The sequence below is a fragment of the Mastomys coucha genome, unplaced genomic scaffold (genome assembly GCF_008632895.1).
Source record: "Mastomys coucha isolate ucsf_1 unplaced genomic scaffold, UCSF_Mcou_1 pScaffold22, whole genome shotgun sequence".
In the NCBI taxonomy this organism is placed as follows: domain Eukaryota; kingdom Metazoa; phylum Chordata; class Mammalia; order Rodentia; family Muridae; genus Mastomys; species Mastomys coucha.
The window spans coordinates 43,514,007-43,534,978 of record NW_022196905.1 but is presented as its reverse complement, the minus strand read 5'-3'; positions in this window follow the sequence as shown (position 1 = coordinate 43,534,978).

Sequence of the window (20,972 nt, the reverse complement as noted above, 5' to 3'; positions counted from 1 at the left end):
AGTGCTTTCAGAACACTGGAGAGACTTCTGATGGTAATGGTGGTAAATTCCAGAATTCTTTCTTGCCCCTTTAATTTATGGAAAGGATGAAATAACTAGATTTATTTACTCTGTTTACAGTGATAGAAATTAGGAATCCTTACCTCTTCTGATTCTGAAAGTAGTGGGCAGAGTGGAAATGGGGTAGCATGGTTCGTTTAAAGTTCACACTTTATTTTCCAGCTGTTATCTTAGATACTATATTGAAATAGCCTATGATCCCCCTAAGTTTCTCTGTCTATAGAATGGGAATAAGACTAGTCTGTATTTACTGAATAGTTGAAAGGATTAAATGAGTTAGTTGTGTAAATTGTCTTTGAAATTATTTTGTACAGAAGACCATTTCAAACATTAGTATATTATTGATGAACAACATAGACTGTCTCCAACTTCAGAGTTCTTGTTTATCAGAATCATAGTGTAGATGTCATGTTCTAAAAGAATATATGCTACAAGGCCTTATATTTAATTTATAAGGTGTGTGCAAGCTACTTGTTTAAAAGTTAGAAGCACATGTTCTTTTATTACAAATTGTTTTATCCTGCTCACGATACCTGAGTCTCTATAATCCGTAAAGCCACTCATCCCTGATAAAAGAATGCATCCAGTATTTCAGTAAGTCAGATCTAAATCTCTGCTTGATTCCCTCATGATATTTCTATAACAACAACCCCCTACTTTTAACCACATACCTTTCCAGACAGGGAAGTCCCGTTGAGTCATAGCTGGAAATGTTGGCAGCAGCTGAAATGAGATTAAATCATAGCCTTGGTATTCTGCCTAGTAACACTTACACACAGAGATAAGGCTTAACATACATCACATTTTGAGCTTATTCTACCTGTGAGCCTCTGGTGAGCTCATTCTGTGTCGAGACTGCACATCCCAACTTTGGAGAAGTGGAACATCACTGGATGATTGACAGGCCTAGTCCAAACAGTCATCACTTTCTTTGACAGTGACAGTGTCACTTGCTATCCGCAGGAGAAAATATACACAGCATCATATCACAGAGCCATAGCTACATGTAATGAGAACCTGTAATTACCTTGTCCCATATGCACAATAGACATGTCCACATGGAGGTAAGCTGTAGTCCTTCCACAAATATGCTCAAAGTCCTAACCCCTTTAAAAATCATTATTTAAACCAGATTTGGCATTTAATAAAGACTCCTTCATAGTTTTCATTTATGCTTATTCCTATAAAGGTCATTTACCATGCATGTTCATTCTTCATCTTGCATCCTGGTCACTGTGTTTATAGATACATATTCCACCATTTAACATAAATCAGATATCCATGCCCAACAATTCTGAACACAATACCTGAGCTCACATAAAAAAAAATGTTTGCCACATTGACAGTTAAGACTGGTATTTGGACAGCAGGCACTGGAAAGTTGTGTGTTCTTAAGGGTTAAATATGTTTTTAAAATATCTCTCCAGATCATCTTGGAACTCCATAAACACACCATCACAGGCCTACAAACCATCACATTTCAGTTTGAGCCATATGACTTGACATTTCTATTTTCAGAACTTTAAGAAACTCAGTCCAATTTTAGAAATGATTCAATATACAGTTTGTGGAAGAATGATGAGCAGATTTTGTTTTGATCATGCCAATGTCACTTCCTGGCCCCGACACTGATGAACATATAGGACAATGCATCTCTGATCTTCAGCAAGAGCAAAGCTGTGTTTGGAGATGTCCATGTGAAATTGTCTGTCAGTGTCACCTGAAGTCACTGGCTTGCATTACTTAAGCACAAGTTTTATCATTCTCCTAATTAAAAACTTGGGACTTAGAGGAACTGTGTTCCTCTTAAAATTTAACAAGGAGTGCAACTGAAGGGACATAATTGTTTATGAGCAAAATATCACAACAGAAACTCCTGGAAAGTTGATTCACATATAAATATCTGTTTTTCAATTCAAGTATTTAGGAATTGATGCATAAGGAATTCTGGCTCACAAGTCTGATTGATAAGTGTGCTTCAGATATTGTTTAAGAGTGCCCATTAATACACAAAAGACACAATGAGATCACATCAACATAGTGAATGAGGAAACTGGTACAGGAAAGTACAAGTTACACACTCAGAAGCTGGTAGACACAAAGCTCACATCCAATTCTATACTCCAGATATTGTTGGCTCATTATGATGTTATAATATAGAAGAAAAAAATGATTGGTGCATGGCACTAAAATCCTGAATAAGTTATTTGGATAACTTATTAAGGATATGTTATCTAAAATGGATCTGACCTATAAAAGAGATCAGAATTATGGAAATTTTCCTGTTGGACTCAGAATGAGGAAAAAAGTGCTATTGTGTGTGCTGGAGCATATGTAAAGCAAAATGAACCCTGTTTAAAAGGGTACTTGTTGTGTGTGGTCCAGAGCACAGTCTGAATCCAATTTACCATGTTGTTTGGCATGGCCTGTAACATAGGACCTCATGGTGCCGATACACTGAGCCATATAAATTGATTAGTCAATAGTTTTCTTTGGCTTAATTGATAGCTTTAATCATAGAATTTTACCATAAAGAGTTCATGTTGCATGAAAGAGAAGAGCTGGTGGAGAAATGAAAGTTCCCATGTCAGTACTACATTTAACATGTTCTCCATAAGGCATGCAATCGAGTGAAACTAGATTTGAGGAAATCAGGCTTAGCTGATGAGTTTAAAAGGAATTCTCTTTTAATTTAACTAATAATAACCAGTGACACCTATGCTATTATCTCTCTTGAAAAATATCCAGATACAACTGAATGACCACAGGAAATCTCTAATATATTTAAGTATAAAAAATGCAAGGTAGTGTATTAGTTTTCTATTGCTGCATAAAAAAGATCACAAATTAACAGTATAGCATATTCACTTCCTGTCTAACAATTTTGTCCAGCTAAAATTTGCACATGGATCAAGTGTCTTCCACAGTGTCTTCAGGAGAATTCTCTTCTGGGATTGAGTGTGGTCTTCTAACCTACCCATGTTTCTGTTGACATTCTGTTCTTGTGGTGTGAAGTTTGCATCTTTAAACCAACCAGAGGCCATGGTGAGTTGGAGGATCTCACTCAGCATCTTTGGTCTAATACTTCTCTGTAGCACATGCTTACTTGTTCTTTTGAGTCCAGTACAATTTTTCTCATTTTATATAACTGTGACCTCTTTTATAGGTCACATGATGGGATACTTTCTCTTTTAATTAGATTTAAGTCAACTTATTTGAAATTTTAATTATGTCTGTAATACATCTTCTTCCATACAACATAACATCACCATAGGCATGCTAACCCATGAAGCTAGCCCATGAAACTTACAAATTCTGTACACACACATACAAACACACACACACACACGGACACACACACACACACACTCACACTTACTATTTTGAGGAAGGGACAAGGTATTGACGTAATCTGAATGAATTAGTCTTGAGGTGACTGTGCAGCTAAAGATGACCTTGAACCCCTGATCATCCTGATACTACTTCCCAGTTGCTAGAATTTCTGTAGATTGCCACCAAAATTGGCGTTACAAATCTTATTTACAACTGTGTAACATGGATGGAATTTTACATGTATGAAAGTTTGAAGGCCATGTTAGAATCCAACCAACAAAAAGGGACCCGGGGAATGAGAGCCAATAACTTGCTTTTGGAAGAAACTAATATTTAGGAGCTAATTAGGAAACTAATATTTATGTTGGGTCCGTGGTAAAGACCTTCTTGTATTTGTTTCTCGCTGTCTGGAAATTAACGCAAAACCCCACTAGACTCTAGAAAAACAAACCAAAACAATCCAAAAATAAAACACAGTATGTGAAGCTCCTGAGCATCAACCACTAAAAACTTCCTGTTTTGAGAAACGCTTGGTTTTGCATCCGGACTGTCTGTCTGTAGTTGTGTTCTAGGTTGCATGCAGCCTAGCAGCATTTTGTCAATATTTCTGAGTCTGCTTCATCATTTCATTTTTCATATGGAAAAATTTCTCATAAAGCAGTGGGAAATTTGAATTATTTAATGTTTATAAAATATTTTGAAGGCTACAGACACATAGAAACTAACACAGAAAGATTCATCCTTTATCACATTAACAATCATGTTTTAGCATCTGGGTCATTAGAACTCTGTGAAGTAGGTCTTATTATTATCTCCGTTTCACAAGACACAGAGCACTTAGATACATTGTTTGAAACTAAAAAGTGCTGGCAGACATGCACTGGGGATTGCATATAGCCAGTCTGGTTTCTAATGAAATTCTGCTAGCAGAAAAAGACACTGGGGATCTATAGAGGCAAACTCATTGTGTAAGAAGGAAATAATCTGATTGATTCTCATAAATCTTTGCTTGGGATAAGGTGCTGGGAATAAGCACTGGTCCTTAGCTAAAAATGTGCATGAAATTGAATGCCATTCCCAATTAGTTACATTGAAATAAATCATATTCCTAGAAATAAAGTCAACTGTAGGATAGTAGAATTGTTTAATCTTATTTATAGCTGATTCTCAATAGCTATAGGAGAACAACCTATGACTGGTACTTTCCATGGAGCAAGCATTTGTACCTTGCTATCCATATGTTGATATCTTAATAGCCACTGGTATGAGGTCATGAGGCCTTTGAAAAAGAATTTGATCATGAAAGTGTAATCCTCATGAATAGATTTAATGTCTGCTATGAATATGTCCTCACCAAAATTTGGAGATTGCTAATGTGCAAATATTATGAGGTAAAGCTTTTGAGAGGCATCAGGCAGTGAAGGATCCTCCTTCATGAAGGGGGATTAGGAACTCTACTAATAGGAGGCCATTGTAGGAAGTTGGTTCTTTCCTGACAACTTTCTTACACCACAGAAAGGTGGAACATTTGTTTTCTAGTGGATGCAGCATTAAACTGCCATCTTGGACAGAAAGCAGCAGACAACTAACCTATCCGTGGCCTTGGGCTTTTCAGTCTCTAGAATAGTGAAAATAAATACTTGTTCTAATGTCTCTTTTAAATAATTTTATTTTAGAAGGAAAACCCTTCTATATTAGTGAACAGTGTCCTTACAAAATGCATCCCAGAGACCTCTCTTGCCTTCTTCATGTCATAGGAAGAAATGGTCAGAATTTATTAGTCTTCAACCAAGTGAGGGTCTTCAATAGAGCCAAATTATTCCAGCAGTTTACAGTTTAAAGAACCATGGGATGCAAATTTCTGCTCTCTATTAGTCCTTTGGTCTGTGTTATTTGACTCTGTAATCCAAACAGGTATTACTCAGTGAAAAACAACTAAGTTTATAAGTACAACTGAAGCCATTGGCTATGAGGAGCTCAAGCGTAGATTTACTATGGCTGGTCATAACAATGACCCCTTAAGAAGACTTCAGAGGCCACGTAGAGGTAGACTTAGATAGAGAATTGTAACCTGAATTGCTCTGGCATTCTGAATTGTTCTGGTTTTAGAATGAGGCATTCTAAACACCTGTTTCTAACACCAGGTTGAAGAGATTTCCCCCTATATCCCTCATTAAACCTGACATACTGCTGCTTTTTTCTGCACTACAGTGTAAAAGGTAGGTGATGCTAGGCTAAATGGACTCTTAGTAGACTCATCAAAGGAAAGCAAGAGATGGTAGAAGAAAGTGGGACCTTCTAGTGGACCTCATCCCCCAGTAAAGCCATTTTAGCATGGCATATTTCTATGGAATAAACAAGCTATGTCTACAAATGTTCAAGGGTTGGAGAAAAGTCTGTGAGAAATGCTGTCCTCTTAATCATTTTGTAGTATAGAGATGGCATAGTAAACCTGGAGATTAGATAGACAGACAGACCCACAGATAGAATCTTTGAAAATTGAGAATTTGCATGAGTAACTGATATTTGAGTGTTTAATGGTATGATAGCAGATATAATAGTTATTCTAAAAGAAATGGGATGAAATTTCTATTCACTGAGTTAGAGTCATGGGATAATTGCCTCCAATTTAAAACTTTGTTTTGTGGAGTTTTTAAACTTTAAAAATGTAACACTGCTAATCAAATAAAAACATCTTACAGGAACTGAATATGTTTATTTTATTCATAATTGGATGCCCAGGTGCTTCTTAGTCATGAAAATAGTATTTCAAGTAAGCTTTTGAAAAAAATACAAACCTTTATTGGGGTTGGCAGGTTGGGACTCACATTTTCTTCTGCTGGTTGCTGCCAAGCCTATTATTATGTGGAAGACCAAAAACCTATTGCAGAGTGACTAAAGACAGGCAGGTGCTCCAGAGAAGTTTATCTTTAGGCTTTCCATGATAACATTCTGGTTCCTATTTTTCACATCCAATCTGGTAGGATTCTGTTGGGAAATAGTTAGCTCAGTAGCATTTAGCAGGATTCAGTTTTGTTGTACAATAGATCCCCTTTGTTGGTCTATTTAATCAAAAGTATTAATAGAATGCAGGGGCAAAAAATTGTATTCGATGGATGGGTTCTGACTTATGGGAAGATTAAGCCTGAATATTTTACTCCCAATTTCCTGAGATGGCCTTCCCTAAGAGCAGAATATTCCTGCTGCCTCTATACATCATGGGCACTAGTTTGTCTCCTCACTGAGGGAAGACAAGCAGCATTTCAATCTATCAAGCTGTGGGCTATTTAGAAGCTAGCCCTTCACAGGCAGACTGATTACAAATTGAGGGGAAAGTGATAGAAAATTTGGAAAAGAGGTCCTACTTGAGATATGTCTATTATCAAAATAACTACTACTGAAAGTAGCTTAACTTCCCTTTTTCAATGGAGAAAAGCCCAGACTTATTTTACATATAGAAAAAGGACTGTGTGTCACAGAGTTTCAGAGACTATACAATAATCTCAAAAGCCCAAATCATAAGTGGCAAACTGGGCTTTTAGACTAAGAATTATATAACTCTGAAGCCTGGTATTGTCCTCCTCTTTTAATCCAATGGGTCATTATTCTCTGCCTTTGGGTTTGCTTTTGTGGTAATAGAATTTTCTATCATGATTTATTGTGAAGGCTCTTGTGAGGATTTTTTCTTCCGGATGGGAAGGCAGCACATTTGGTATGATTCTCTCAGCATTCTTTCTGTGTAGCAAACAGAATTTGAGGAGGCACAATTGGAAGAAGAGGAGTTAAATGGAAGGAAGAACTGAAGAATTGTATAGGTTTGAAATGTATTGACAAATGAAAATGAGCTGTGGGGTGCAAGAAACAACAAATCCTGGTTTCAGAGTAATGACTAAATACCGAGATAAAATAAGGGTGTTTTAGTGATCTGAATCTTAGCAGGGGACCTCAGGCCCCTTCTTTGGGCTGAGTAGAATTGGAGCAGGAGAGGAGACTTTTATTTTGCAGAGTTGCTTCAAAGAAGTACCACGAGTAAGGAAATTTGAACAATAGAAGTTTATTGCTAATACTGTGCACCATGGAAGTATGAAATCAAGGTGTGTGTAGGATGAGGGCCGTGAGGCAAGGAGTTGTTGTAGATCTCATCTGAGGTGCCTGTTTATTCATGTTCTCTTTCACACTGTCTTTCAGTCTCTCATGTCTCTCTGTTCAAATTAACCTCACATATAAGGGCACCACTCATCTTGGATTAGGGCCCTCTCGATCACCTCATTTTAACTTTACTAAGAAAAGGAGATTACATCAAAATGATATTAAATTTTGATGCACTGTGGACTAGGATTTTGTCAAATGAGAATGTGAGAAAGAATATAACTTTAGACTAAAGATGACTCATCTCAAAGTTAGAAACACTGCCTAGCCCTATCAGCAACATTTCCTTCATTTTCTGTACTTCAACGTCTTCTTTATTTACTTGGTAAAATCATGATGCCAGATAGGGTAGTGGGCTCTATTTTTCTGTTAGAAAAAGAATTAAAAGACAGGAAATCAACTTAGAGTGAAATAAAATTGAATAATTGGTGTCAAGTGTTAAAGACTTCTCTGGTTGAGAAGTGAGTCCCAAAGCTTGGGGTCATTATCTCTAGAGGTATTGAGGTTTGTCTTAGTACATGATGCTTTACATAGTCTAAAAGTTTCTCTGTGCCCCCCTTTTAGCAGGTATTGGAAATAAGTCTGTCCAAAACACAGAAATAAATGTATTAGGATACTTCATCTTAATGTACAAACATGGAAACAGATGTTATAAGGTCCCTTGTCTTAGTACACAGGTATTGAAAGAATTGATAGATGGCCCTAGAGCATCCAGCCCAACCTTTACTGTCCCTAGTGATATAACAGGGCCAGACATGTCCATCACAGGTAAGAACTGCCCTAAGTCACAGAAAAATGATAAATCTGCTGGAAACATATAGCCATGAGTGTCATCTCAAATTGGAGTAATTATGTCCCCTTTCATTCCTAGGTACCACTGGCGTCAGCAGCATCTACCTTATGGGCTGTCATAGACATTGCATGAGGTGTATGTTATCTAGAAAACACTGTGTCTCGCATATAAAACCCATAAACTTTCGTGCTAAACTTAAGTATTTACTGAGGAATTATGAACAGATGAAACAGAAGCTAATGGAAGAGAAAACACAATGAAGAACATTTTGTATCTTTCAATTGTGTATATTTAACCAGACATACTTTTTCTGACTTTTGGAAGACTTGCGTTTGAAAAACATGCCATTATATTTCATTGGCTCATGAAGGGTGTTTAGGATATAGCCTTCAAGGGAGAAAAAAAAGTCAGTAAGATGAACTCACACAAAACCCAGTCTTATCTGTATCCTATTCTGCTAATCAGCAGACTCCGAAGATCCTAGAGTCAACCCACTGGACTATAGGGTGCTGTGAATGTGGCCATGTGTCCACCATTGGTTTCATTTTGAGGAAATGAGTCAGTGACTCAGAAAGGACTATTGCTCTAATAGGCATGAGCCAAGATTTCCTTCTTTTTATAATTATGGACAATTTCCTGAAAGAATTTGCCTGCAACTTCTTTTCTTTCAGCTACTTGTCTGTGGCATAATACATGAAATCTCTCCAAGAGCAAGCACCTCTCTTGTGAGATGATTAACCCAACATGTGATAAAAAGAAATGAAAGAGATTAGAATGACAGAAACCCTGCCCAGTTCTGGAAACAAAGCAGGCTTTCTATTCCAGGAAAGAGGAGTTGGTACAGAGGACCTTCTTCATCCACTGTCCAAACCGTGACTCACTCCACTCTATTCCTAGAAGTCTCAGCTTAGATATTGTTATGGCAAAGTATAATTTTCCCAAGCTATGAAATTTGTTCTGAGTCAGCTGACAAAATAACCTTCCACACACTTTCCTCACTTTGGTCATGACTAACATGCACACAGACTGAACTGAGGGTTATTATGTTGTTACACCAGGCAAGCAATTTGTGCAGTTATTATCATAAAGGGCATATTTGGCATGATGCATTTACCAAAACAAACATGCAGATGAAGATGGCTATTATATTATCTTGTTGCAGTACTTGTAAAGTATTAAATTTTTAACTCCTTGGAAGAAACACATACTAGGCCAATCCTCAAGGTTCCTCACCCTGGCCATATGTTCTTAAGGCTTTTCAGAATTACCTTCAAACCCTTAGAAATTAAATCATTTGAACTGAGACTATAATAAAGTTCCCCATAAAATATAAGGACAGGGTGGAGCATCTTTTGGGTATACGCCCAGGAGTGGTATAGCTGGGTCTTCAGATAGAAATATTTCTAGTTTTCTGAGAAACATCCAGATTAATTTCCAGAGTGGTTGTACAAGATTTCAATCTGACCACTAATGGAAGAGGGTTCCACTTTCTCTACATCCTTGCCAGCATATGCTGTTGCTTGAGCTTTTGATCTTAACTATTCTGATTAGAGTAAGGTGAAATCTCAGCGTTGTTTTGATTTGCTTTTCCTTGATGACTAAGGATGCTGAATATTTCTTTAAGTGCTTCTTGACTATTCGAAATTCCTCTGTTGAGAATTTTCTTTTTAGCTCTGTACCCCATTTTTACATTTGGTTATTTTGGTTTTGTTGTTGTTGTTGTTTTTTGTTTTTTGCATCTAACTTCTTGAGTTCTTTATATATTTTGAATATTAACACCTCTGTAGGATGTAGGGTTAGTAAAGATCTTTTCCCAATCTGTAGGCTGCTGTTTTGTCCTACAAAAGTGTCCTTTGCCTTACAGAAGCTACCATACTACAAGAACACATATGTCACTATGTCCATGGCAGCTTTATTCATGATAAACAGAAGCTGAAAGCAACCAAGATGTCCCCCAAGCAAAGAATAGATACAGAAAATATGGTTCATTTACACAGTGGAATACTAATCAGCTATTAAAAAGGACATCATGAATTTTGCAGGCAAATGAATAGAACTAGAAAATATTATCCTGAGTAAGGTAAACCATGCCCAAAAGGATATGCATGGTTTGTATTCACTAAAAGGAGATACTAGCCAAAAAGTATAGAAAACCCATGATACACCTAAAAGACCCAAAAAAGTTAAACAAGAAGAAAGGTCCAAGTAAAGATGACTAAATCACACTTAGAAGGTGGAACAAAATAGTCACTGGAGGCAGAGGGAAGGAGAGCCCTAGATAGGGGAAGAATTCTGTGTGGAGAGACTGGAAGGAGGTAGCATTTGAAATGTAAATAAATAAAATAATTAATTAATAAAAGAGAAATTGTGATATTTCTCTCTCTGGAAGAGCTAATGAAATGTGTTAAATTGATACAGATGATCATGGTTAAGGATTCCAGCTATTCAACAGCCAAGTCTACTTTCATTTGTTTAGAAGCTGATGAATGTATTTTGTTATAGATGCCTGATCCTAGGGGTTTCGACTATCCTTATTTCTGGCAAAGGCGCACATTCTAATTTCATTAAATACAGTTATTAGGTAACACTCAAATGCTTCCACTGAGGTTTTATGATTTTATAGTTTATTGTGGTGACTGTTTCAGGCTTAAAGTGTTTAATTAATACAAGTCTACTTCTAAATCCTACGTCTAGTTCCCAGAAAGAGGGCCAGACATAAGAGCATTCTGTGTGGACCTCTTTTTTTTTTAGGAGTTTAGGAGAAATTAGCAGAGTTGTATTTGTGCATATGTTTTGTGTGCCTGTGTATATGTATATCTACATGTCTGTGTATGACTCTTATTTCTCTCTCTGTCTCTCTTTCTGTCTGTCTCTCTCTCTGTCTCTCTCTGTCTCTGTCTTTGTCTCTCTCTCTCTCTCTCTTTCTCTCTCTCTCTCTCTCATTTGTGTGTGTTTGTGTGTGTGTGTGGGGGTGTGTACCAAATTTTCCAGGTTTTACTCTGGAAAGTAAAATGTGTTTGGAAATATAGAACTAGATATTGTTTTTCAGTTTCCCAGTGAGCCTAGCATAAAGTACGTGCCCAACCAGTGTTTGCTGGCATCAATAAAAAAAGTGAAGTTTTCAGAATATGCTACTGTTTCTTTTGTTACAGGGAACTCCTCCAGAATCTTCCTTAGCATGATAACTTGTGCTGCTGGAAAGTAAGACTGGAATTTTTGGTAACTGTAAATTATATAGGAAGTACTCAACTCCCTGACTCTTTTGTGGAGGGCACTACTTGGAAAAAAAATATTGGCTTTCCCAGCCCTACAGACAGCAACCTACGGCTCACTTTTATGGTACTTTCTATCCCTTGATTTTGAATTAATCTTCATTCAAATCCATTTTTTTTTTTACTAGAAAGAACTGTCAAAACCCAAAGTTTTAATATTCCCAAAACCGTTTTAATGTATCAATGAAGATATTAAAGTAGGTATTTTAAAAAAAAAGATGATTTTAAGTGGTCTACATCTAACTGAGGGTATTTTATTTGGTACCATAGAACTCAAAGACCTGTTCTCAGCTCTAAGTGCACAGGACCGTGGTATTCGGAGTAGACAAGACTTAGGAATGAGATTCTTTCCTTGGACTGCAGCCACCCTCTTGCTTACTACAAAATTGTTTCTACAAAAAAGGTGATAGGAAGGGCTGTGAAGCTGTGTTTCAAACATGTGAAATTGTACTTTTAGGGCTATGTTCCCTATATGCTTTAAAGTTAATCATAAGCCTTGGATGGCCAGATTTCATATGCAGATTCCACAGTAATAACAGACTGAGCTTCTAGTACAGTATTCACTGTGGATGTTTATAATTGCAGATTTCATACTACATTATCCACTCTGTACATGAAGGGAATAGCCACATACCAAACACTGGACTCTGAATGAATATCAGACACTAATAGCAGTTCCTGTCCAAATTATGTTTTATTCAATTGTTGAATACCAAACTGTTATTAAGCAGCTCATAAACATGGATATGGAAAACAAGGGAAAGATGGATAAAAACATATGACTAATAAACTAAGGGAAGACATTAAAACACTCTGCAGTTAAATCTTATAATTTTTAGTCCATTAAACTTAATTATTAAATGTAATTTTCCTTTTTCTTTTTTTCTCAGAATGGCTAGTGAACTGATTGGGTGGAGAACTGTCAGTAGCAGATCTGTTGTAAATATATAGCTACTTGCTAGGCTTTTTTTTTCCTCCAATTACTGGCATTTTCATGGAAACACATAGCATCTCTATGTACTTGCTGAAACAAACCAAAGTATCAACAATGAAAAAGACACAGACTGATTAGTTATCCTAGCTCGGGGAAGATGCAGCTTGATGAAATCATCTAGACTCTCTGAGATTAGTTAAAAAGCAAATGTGGAAAAACTTGGGAGGCACTTTGAGAGTATTGATCTGTGATGACTCGACTAGAGTCATTCATGCTTTACTAACAGTGATGGCCTGTACAACTACCCTAGGGATTAAAGATTCATCAATGAAATCCTCTCCTCTGAATGAAATTTGAAAGTAACACACACACAAATATCTCTATATTTCTTATACAACAATATATTGAAAGTGCTACCTAAGCAGTATTGGGACAGTATCATTTGTGTCAATAAAAGTCTAAACAGATGCAGTGTTTTTCTTCCAGATATTTTGATCTTTGTTTACTTGAATTTGTAAAAACAGATTACATGAGTATGGAGTTCCCCACAGGGAAAGTATGTCATATTTTCAGGAAAAAGGCTTAGCCTAAATCATATTATTTGCTTACTTTCCTAACAATTTTTGAAAATAGTAAAGCTGATATTAAAAAGATCCATGCAAAGCATACATATTTATATCTGTATATATGTATATGTTTAATATATGTTTGCTTTTTAATATATATGGAAGTCTATGGAATTCCCTTATATTACTCTGCTCTTTCTTATTTAGTCTAGACTGAAGATTCCCACTGCTGTCTTGACATTGGCTTGTATTTTCAGTTGAGAAAACACCTTTGTAATATTACCTCTGTACTCTGTGTCTGCGCTCTGCCTCACTGCTCAGGCAGACAAAACAGGAAGCACTAGGCTACATCCCATCTTCTCCACCATGGTGGTGCTGGCTTACAGAACACTGATACCTGCTCCAGGGTGGTGGAATACAGCTTAAGATGGGGGCCCCAGCCCAGGTAAGAAACGAGGCAGCCTGAGGCTGAAGCTGGGGTTCCCAATTCCCAGAAACCTAGACATCGCTGGTAAGCATCTATGTCCAAGGGCTTGGGGTGATGTGCATGTCCATGTGATGAGCCTGGAGTGGGGGAAACTCTGGCTTAGCTCAGGAATGAGTGTCCATTTCTGGAGAGAAGAAGGCCTGGAATGGCTCTGTATGCCTAAGGCTTCCACTCATGGTGGTTCTTTATGAGAGAGACAGTCCTTACTTCACTAAATGATTTATTGGTAGTCTAAAATAGATGCCTATCACTTACTTATGGTGGACTAAAGAAGGAATGAATGAAGAAGGAAGGAATGTCCAGGTAGGCGAGCTTATTGGGTAAACCCTCAGGCCAGGCCCATCTAGATACATCATTAGCACGGAGAACTCTGTGCTCTATGCTATATGAGTAGTGGTCATGATTCTCATGGGGGGTGTTATGGTCTCATGCTCCAGGACAGGAACTGGGTAGGGAGTAGATGAAAGACCTAATGCTCTCAGATACGAGCATTACTAGGGTTTCTGAATCTGCTCAACCGTTCTAGTTTTTGTCTGGTGACAAGGTTCCACTCCACCCCATCCCCTGCACAAAGCACATTGGAGTAATTACCAGTAGATAATCCCAAGGCTAGTTAGGACTTACAGTCACTGAGGAGGGCTTCCATAGGCCTTCAATAAAATCCTATCTATGACCACTTACCTTTTCTAAGCAAACTATTGTTTTTGTTGAAATCAGCTGGTAAATATGAAAATGTAATATATATATATATATATAATGTATTTTGTATAACATATAGTTATTTAAAGCTAGCAAGTAAGAAAACATTACTTAGCCATATTACTTCTGATTATTACTTGCACATCAAGTTCTTAACTAAATAAAGTCTTGTACCAATTCTTCCCTATCTGTATATACTGTGAAACTGTTTTACAGAGACTCATCATATTTTACAGAGACTCACTGTAAGTGCTCACAGCTTAGGAAGCACATAGCTTAAGCATGTCCCCTCATACTTGATGTCTTAGAAACTTGGTTTTATTTCAGGCTTTGGCAGTTCTGCTAATGTCCATGGTTGAGTCCCCTTAGCTTGTGCTCCCAAACACTGGATGTTGCTAAGTCATGACAACCATCTTGGGTCATGTGACCTTACATGTGCTGTCTTCTTATCAGTCTATGTATTTTATCTTGAAGTTCACAAAACCAGAGGTAGAAGACCATTAAGAAATGTCCTCTTATGCCAGTGAACATAGTTTAGGTTTATTATCTTTCTGAAGGTGACATAGTAACTCAGACACAGTCCCTAGGTCCCTTGTCTCCATGTCTTAATCTCATTTCCAGGTGTGCAAACCCGTGCATCCTGACAAGGGTTTCTATATGCTGTGTTAAGAGCTATTACTCTTCCAGGAAGCCATCTATAATCTTCTACTTCCCAGTCTACAACTTAAGCTAAATGACAAACTGCTTCCCCTATAATGCATTATTCTGAGTATAAAAAAGTTTTGCCTAAGCACGTGTATAGTAGAGGATTGCAAATTCAATCATCAATAGGAAGAGAGGACCTAGGCCCTATGAAGGTTCTGTGCCCCAGTGTAGGGGAATGCCAGGGCCAATAGGTGAGAGAGGGTGGGATGGCAGGCATGGGGAGGGGGGAGGCAACAGTGGTTTGTTCTTGTTGGTTTTGCTTGTTTGTTTGTTTGTTTTTTGGAGGGGAAACTGGGAAAAGAGAAATTTACATGTAAATAAAGAAAATATCTAATAAAAAAGGAAAAACAAAATAAAACAAAAGTTTTGCCTATAAAAAATTTTCCATTTTATAATCTGCCATTCCCCAAAGACAGTATTTCCTTATGGCAGAAGGTATGCCTCATGTTTTACTGTTTTCAGCTCCTAAAATAGTCTTTATAAAGAGAAGGCTCAATTGAAATTGATCTCATTCATGTCCTTCCTATGAATTCCACACTTATAAAGATGCCATAGCTTTCTATTGAAAAAAATCATATGATTTAAAATAATTAAGCACCCTAAACTTGAGGTGTCATATGAATAGTCAGAAAACTACAAACTGCACTTGCTGATGTTTTCTTTCCCTTTAGCTAGTCATTGATTAGCCCTCACAGAACAGGGAAGAAGGGCCAGGCTGACTCCTAAGAGCTGGCCAAACTAAGGCTAGGAGGAAGATCTTGCTTAAGAACTAAATTGTTTTCTGTGGCAGACTTCATGAGAAGTGCAGAAAGCAGATCAATAAAAAAGTAGGAAGCCAAGGAACCAGCGTTTTATCAAGAGAAGGAAAATGCCATGGAAGGGCCATGCTATTCATTACTGTAGCCTTGGGACATCCATTAGACAAACTCAAGCATCTCTGGAAAGCATTAGTTTCCTTCTAAGCCTAGTAGATAATATCATTGTTGGCTGGACAACTTTCAGCTTAGCCGTTACATTAGTCTTCGGAACTGGCTTCTCTAAGGGATGCAACAACATCAAGAAATACCAAGGAATCTGTGCTCCGGAGTATTGCCCAGAGCAACGGAGTCTGCAGATTTCTGAAATACTCTTATATGGAAAGTGATGCTTCCGGAAGCTAGTGCTTGCAACTCAGTGATTTCTTTCCAGACTTAAGCTAGTGTGCCATTAATTGATTGTCTCCAGTCAATCAACATCAATAGAGATGTTATGCTCATACTTCACAAATGTTATGGTAGCAGCGATGACAACAGTTCTTCATACATGCTGTATGTTTTTGTATTTCTCAGTTATCATTACAACCTTTTTGTTGGTCCTAAACATCTTTGCCCATTCTGTAAGTATAACAATAGCTCTGATTTAGACCAATCACTATCTCTAAAATTAGTATTGTTTTACTCTTCTACCATAATATTGCTTTACAATATCCCTTTTACTAAAAATGTGACCAATTATATAATGGCTCTCCTTTTGCACAAGACCATTTTGCAACAATTTTATTTCATCCATATTACTTTGTGATAGCCTGTCTGGACATTGTTTAAATCATGGCCCTTTTGTTGTACTGGAGACACAGAAACAGAATAAAAAGCAAAAATACAAAACCTACAAGTTCAGTCAGAAACTGTTTGTTTTTCTGATCCTATTACAGTAAGCCAGGTTTCCAGTTACCTACAGTTTGAAAGTGTGCAGAACTCCTGTTTCATCGTGTAGAGTAGTGGTCTCAGTGACTATCAGGTATCTTACTAATTTTTGTTCTGGCCATTCAAGTTCACCTTGAATAATTGCTTACTATCAAAGCTTTTGTATTGTGTTGTGTTTTCCTGACCTTTGAGGGGAGGTGGAAAGTGAGAAAAGGTTTCCATATAAACACTCACACTATTGGGATGGCACTGAGTTGCCATGACAATGTTGAGACAGTGAGCTAGAGAGAGATAAGTAGTATTTGAAGTATCTGAAAGCTGAGAAGACATCTGTTGGAAATCTTTCAGGGTTGCAAGGAGAGCAAAGAGCAAATTCAAAGGCATTCTGATGTTTGGAGTCTTAATGGGAAGTGGTCATGGAACAGGAAGTGGTAGATTTTGTTGAGTCGGTTACATAGATCTTGATTGTGAAATCCTCTAAGAAACTATCATTTTATTTTAAAGGCAATAAGTGAGCATGTGGGAGTTTTAATCATGAGATCAATAGAATGTAGAAAATTAAATTGTCCACAAAGATAGCCTAACTGCAGGTAGTGTAGTTACACAGATCTAACAAATAGCAAAGATACTTCTTATGTTCCCTGTCTATTTTGTACACTAATGACACTTAAATCAAAGAGTTCTTATGTTCCAGGTGCTCCAGCCTCCTCTCTGTTACTCAAATGTGACAGTTTTCTTATCAACTCAAAGATTTTGTTTAAACAAGGAAAGATTTTGTTCACCTCTCATCCTGGGAAATTCTTGTTCATATTCTGGTTTCTGCTTGCATATAGGATCTTCCTGTAAATCCTCTGGGCCCTAAACTTGCCCAGTTCTTCTAAATACCTCAAGCTACAGTGTGATTTCTATAATATTGAAAATTATCTCTTCAATGTTTATCTCCTTCAATAAGCTATAAGTTCCCTGTGATGATTATTTTATCTGCCAACCTGGGTAGACTGTATCACACCCATTTATATAATCAATTTCTAGGTATTTTTGTAACTGTCTGTAATTATTGTTTTTAAGCAAAAGAAATAAATGATCCTTGATGACCCAAATGGGCAGCGTTTAATCAGTTGAAAGGTTTTAAGTGCAAACCTCAGGTTTCTCTGAGGAAGAAGGAATATAAATTCATGATGAACAGCTGCCAGCCTAACATATTGCCCAGTTGATATCAGTTTTGATGGACCTAATAAATCACCAGAGCCAAGAAAGTTTTTAAAATAAATATCAACCAGAGTCAGTCTCAAAATATATGAATATGCATACTTATCTTTCTATCTACTCATTTATTCACCAGTCATCCACACATCATCCAGCCAGTCAGCCAGCCATCTTCAATCTATCTAGTCATCACTCCTATTGTTTTGTTTTATCTTTGCTGAGGAAAATGACTGACATTCTGTCTCAGAGGAAGGAAATATATTGGTCTTCCTTGTCTTGGTGTCCAAATTTTTTACAAGGTCTTTTACAGAACCAGAACTTAAGGTATAACTTTAAAATTAAAGAGCTATGGGAAGAATAAGCTTATGGAGTCTCTATATAGTGCAAATTCAACTTTCATCTTCATTTCAATCAGACATAGAGCCCTTGGTATCAAAGTTGAATCATGATTCTCAGTCATGCAAAATGGCTCCGTGGCACAATGGTATGCCAGCTCAAAGAAATGGCAGGGCTGAGTGGGAACTGAGTTCTCTCACTTGCTCTTTGACACCTGTTATCTATATCTCTTTTTACATTCAGTTTGATTTGCTTGCTCATCCTATTAAACCACGAAGCATTTTAATAATAGACCGAGAACATCTGCATGGACTTCAATAAGAAGACATACCAAAGAAGATTCGTTAAAATGTATTATTTTAAGGAAGTCAAACAACATCCATTAGAATGAAAAACCAGGCTGAAAACACATAATATTTATCATGTCTTCTTTATCTATGATGAGAACCGATGCCATTATTCCCCACTTGCTGACAGAAATAGAGGGGACATTGTTTTAATGAAAATGAAAAATTATAATTCTTTAATAGATTATCATTTTGACTCTGGAAGAGTCTTAATGTTTGGCCAGGACTGCAGGAGAGAGTGGTTCAGCTATAGCATCTGGGATTTGTGTAATGATAAATCCATGATGGCATGGGCTCTTACCTTCCACCCTGAAAGTCACTTAGCTGAAATAAGAATTCGTTTAATTTGTGATTTTGTTTTTACAACTAGGACAAGGGAAGAACTGATCAAGGAGCACTTTGTCAGTCTTGTTGAAGATCTGAAGTATTTTCTCCCTTAAATTAAAATGAAAACCATGGCGACTATTGATTCAAGAACCTCTCGAATTCTGTTTAATTCTCAATTCTATCAGAAACTGTGACCCCTCTCAGAGTTGGGATTGATTGCTTCCTAGCTCTGTTAGAGAGGGTGTTTAATTTCTTATTTCCCCCAATTAGCTTTGCTTGACCATCTGTGTAAATTGAATTGGTCCTACTGTTTGTCTTAGTCAAGCTACATGCTCATGTCTACATTGGTTCCTTTGGGGAACCTGGCATTCTGAAACATTCATGATAAACTATGCCAAAGGGACAAATATATCCTCTGCCTTAAAAATTTTACATTCTATTTATATAGGCATGCCCATATTTGAAAATTAAAATCACAAAGTATAAATGTCTACATACTTAAAGATATGTGTTCTCTTTCTGGATTTTTCCCTAATGACATGCATGGCCTTGGACAGGCTACCATATCCACTAGGGCTTAGTTCACTCAAGGCATTTTTAGGACCTCAAGGCATTTTAGCATAAGGTATTCTTATGACATGAGATATTAAGGGGCAATACTGGAAAACTATGGTAGCAAATAATACCTTGTTGAATGGAGAAAGCCACCCATGCATAATAGTATAAATGTTGTTTGCTCACTGACTGGTATAAATGACTGTGTGACGTTTGAGGTGACATAATGATATATGGTATTAAACTACTATCCTCTTTGTTTTTGATCAATAGTCCTATAAGAATGCACACTGGGGGCTGGGTGATGGCTCAGCAAGACAAGAGGGCCAGAGTTTGAATTTCAAATACTCCAGTAAAAAAACATGGGACTGACTGCACACCTGTAATACCAGCACAAGAGGAGGTGAAGACAGCAGGATTATGATGACATGCTGCCCACAAGTTTACCTCTAAATCCAGGAAAAGGATGTGTATCATGGAAATAAGGTAAAGAGACAGCTACAATAAGCCATTCAGTGGCTTCTTCTTACCTCCATGTGTATGCACAGAGACACACATCTGCACCCACATGCATACATATTTGACATATATATACCACACAATACATAAAGATCGTTAACAAATAAGTTTAAAAAGCAATGCATGACAGAAGAAAAGCCAGTATTATAGGTCTGAGCACAAATCTATACAGAACACTTGCTTTGGCAACCACTGCCTGAGAGTAAATTAGATGGATGGCGGGATCAGCCAGACTCATCCAGCTCACAATGTAATGGAGTTAGTGAAAAGCAAGGAAGGAAAATGCCAAATTCCCAACTTGAGGTTTTTGTTCCATATCCTTTAGTTTGGCTGAAAAGGCTAACAGCTAGTGTCAAGAATGGTCTACATGCTTATCTCTTATCTCAGTTTTGACTATGAGGGGACCAGTAGTAATGATCCTGCTTATAGAGCTTTGTATGAGAATGATGGGCTTTCCACTCAAATATAAAATATGTTATATTTTTTTATCATTGCATTACTGACTTTTCAGATCTTCCATCCACTCTAGAGCAGGGTAGGAATGAGAATGATAATAGTGTATGGGATTAATGTCTGAGTATCAGAGAACATTCAAATCTCAACCCAGAATGCTGCATGGAGCTAGCTGTTGAAAACATACAGCTTACAGTCTTTATAGGCATCGTAAGGATTAGTGAGATATATATTTCACATACAAAACTGTAGCCTACAACCTGTAAATAGACAGATTCAGTAAAGGGACAATTGATTAATGGTAATAAATATTGCACCATAAAGATGAGAACATGAAAAGCAAATATATGATTTTTCACAATATATAAAAAACCAATCAAAATATAACCTATTTAATCTCTTCCTACTGAAGCATGTTTTAAAAGAAATCTTGCATGGGATAGCTGATTTAGTTCTTCTGTGAAATCCAAGCTCAATATGAGCCTTTTGATTTCTGGAATTCACCTGAAGCACTCAAGACACCCTTCACAGCAATAAAGAGTTTTAAGT